We start from the raw sequence: 3,524 nt of genomic DNA, 5'->3' as shown, positions 1-3,524 counted from the left end.
GCTGCTGCTCCTTAACCAGGATCAACTCTATCAAGTGGCCTCCAACATCCAATAACCTCAACATGCGTACCCTTTGATAAAAGCTAGACTAGATAATATAACTTGAACCTAAGTTCATATAGAGTTTAGGATCTCCCTAAGGGGAGAGTTACTTTAAGGAGTAAATTTCTTTTCCATTTGTTTACTCACTTACAAGCAGATGAGCTTACCAATTGGCAGAGAGACACTGGAGGACTTTGGCCCTCTTAAATATTCATGAGGAAGGCAGTGAAAGAGAGAAATTAACTTGGAGACAATACATTTTAAAATCAAAGGTAACTCTGTGATTTAAAATGTGGCCCAATGAATGTTAGCTTCTGGACAACCAGAGTAGCCACCACTCTCCCTTGGGGAAGAGCTACTAACTGGTGGAGAGGGACATGGAAGTTTTCTCTCTAGTAACCCCCTGTGTTGGGAGAACACGTAGAAGGAATCTTACGATTTCACATATAAACATTGGTGACAGATGATGTGAGGTTTGCAACAGAGATATTGCATATTAAATACCTGATGCAAAACTTACAGTGACCAGAGGATCCTGTTGTAATGATGGTGGGAACAGAGAAGTTCTCATAGTCCTGTGCTATTCAGATTGCAAGGATTTTTATCCCACCTTGCTTCTCAACCTCTGACCCTTCCCATCGTCTTACACCCACCCACCTACCTCTACATATAAACATGCACAAATTGAAAACAGTCGTCATGCTTGAGTTAGATAAAGAAGAAACACATTCCTGAAAGCACACTGCCAGGAGATGTCATTGGTCATCCATATCCAACAGACAACAAGGGGCTTTTGTGCCATGTAGGGTAACCAAGTGTCCAGGTTTACTTGGGACTGTGGGGTTACTAAAGGCATAAGACTTTCAGAGTTAAAACTAGGTAAGTCCCAGGCAAATCAGTATTATGTTTGTCACTTAACTATTCTAAGGAAGTTGATGAAAGCTCTTATCCTCATTATCTCAGACTTATCCCTGTGGCCTCAGGTTCAAGGTATATACTCCAAAGGGTCAAATTCCTCCTTGACTAACATGACTGGCATTCTTTGCTCTCCTTACTTACAGTTAAGGACAGCAGTACACCAAGGCTCCTTTGGTGTGTCTGCTGACAAATCTTAAGAAAAGAAAACAAGATTATTATAGTGACTCCCAGCCTCTAAATTACTTTACAATCTTCTCCCAGCTCCATATCCACACAAATTAAAGTTTGTGGGAATGGTATGTGGAAATCACGTATCCTTATTCTCAGTATGGTCAAGATAGACTCAGATAGAGAAGCAGCTCCCGGGAAGGCAAGAGAAAATGTTTCTGGTGGGGGTGAGGAGGCTGCAAAACAGAAAGACGACTCCTTCATCGACAAAATAAATGAAGTGAAGAAAGGCAGAATAAATTACATTAGTGCACTTCAAAGAAATTACAGCGTCCTGGGAAAAGAGGAGAAATTGGATAAGAAAGGAAGAAAAAAGTCAAGATAGGAGATGACAATTCTGTAATTTTTACAAGCCAAAGGCAATGACTACCTTAGCCAATATATATTTAAAAGAGGCAACATCTACATGCATGAAGATAACAGTTCAGGGGCAATTAGGATCAAGACTTGGCAAAGACAAATCATGCCAGAAAATGTGATTACTTTTAATGTGAGAATTATGAGGCAGAGAAGGAAAAACAATAACTACAATAGATCTTGATTTTTATTAATTACTCAACATTCTATAATGAAATGACACTTGAAACATTAATTGAAATTGCCTCAGATTACATCAGAAATTGCAAAGAAAGCCTCGTGGAAAATAGCAATTAACTGGGTCTCTTGAGATGGGAGTGGTTAAATCAAGTCCGGTGCTTGGTCCAGCCCACTTTGTGTCTCCATCAATGATGTGGTGAAGGCAGCCACAGTGACTGAACTAAACCCCTCAGCCTTGCTTAACTGGCAATGGGAGGATGAGGGAATTGGGTGGACAAGTTGGTGAAAGACACATCCATGAAGACAGACTGAACCGCTCCTCAGCACACAACAGGTGAGCACTAATAACAGAGGTCAAGTTTAATCCTGAACCAGCATTTCAGATAGATTGAAGAATCTGTAATTCCCATGACAGCATGGGACTAAGAGCTCTTCTGAAGAGTTTTACTATAAGTGGAATAGCTGGAGAGAAATATTAGGTCCAGAAAAGCTTTATTTTTTTAATGGAGAAAAAGTACCACTGTTTTGTAGTTGTGGTGGTGGGTGGTGGTGTTTTGATACAGTAGAGAAAACAAATGGAATTTGAGATAAAGAGGGGGAAAGTGCTAGAACAGTTTTACTGACTAAACAAAGGGGGTTGGCCCTTTGTAAGAGCAACGATAGTTTATATGTAGTAATGGGGGACATTTGGGAAAGGCGATGAGTAGATATGTGATGATGGGGCCTGAGAGAGGTCTCTTCTTATGGCTCTGTTTTCAGGGCTATAGAGCAGTGCCACGAGAGCATGGCCTACAGACAGGCACTGGTCCACAGTCCATTGGTTTCTGGCTCCTGATGAAATGAGGACATAATTCAGAGTGTGTGTTTAGAAGGTATTATGGCAATTTGACAGAGTGCTTTTATGTTCGTTGACATTAATATTAAAAAAATTTAGGCTCATTTTTCACGTGTCTTTGTTTTTCTCTTTTCATTTTTTTATACACTAGAATACATACTTTCATATTTTACATAAATAACAGATTGGAAATTTTAAAAAGTTTAGAAATTTAAAAAAGAGCAACAGACTAAAACATTTTTTAAAGAAAAATTGTCCTTCCCCACTCACAGTTTGAGAAGCCCAGAGACAGAACTCAGGATCACCACCAACTGAAAGGAAGAATGTTAGAAAATGTTAGGAATTTGATGCCAGGGATGTGAAATAATTAGAAAAACGCAAGAAAGACTGGACTGTGATAGTGGCTCCGGAAGTGTGGTCATTAGATGAGCATCGTTGGCATCATCTAGAAACTTGTTAGAAATGCAAATTCTCCCACTCCACCCAGACTCACTGAGTCAAAAATTTAATGATATGCATTTTATTAAGGCCACCAAAGTACTCTGATACTAACGGTTGACAATCACCAGACTAGAGAAATGTGGTAGAATTACTGAGCACAGCAGCTTTAAGAATCCACTTAGGGTCAAGATTAGTAAGTTTAAAGTGAGTTCGGACAGCATGGCTTGGAGTTTTTCTCCTTCAGCCCCTCCATTTTATAGAATTTCTGACTTCTAGAACTATAAGAAAATAAATTTATCTCATTTTAAGTCACTAAGTTTGAGGTCGTTACAGCAACAATAGAAAACAAATACACACTCCTTTCAAGAACCAATATGAACTTCCCACATTTTTCACTCTTTCCTCCCCCACCCACAGTATAAGCATCAAAGATTCAGCAGAGAACCCCACTCCCTGCTGGAGGACGAGACACAAGATGGCAGCACCCTGGGTCCCAGGATCACTACTTAGGAAACAACCTGCA

This window comes from Pteropus medius, unplaced genomic scaffold (genome assembly GCF_902729225.1).
Source record: "Pteropus medius unplaced genomic scaffold, Ma_sr-lr_union100, whole genome shotgun sequence".
NCBI classification, from domain to species: domain Eukaryota; kingdom Metazoa; phylum Chordata; class Mammalia; order Chiroptera; family Pteropodidae; genus Pteropus; species Pteropus medius.
This window is presented reverse-complemented; position numbering follows the sequence as displayed.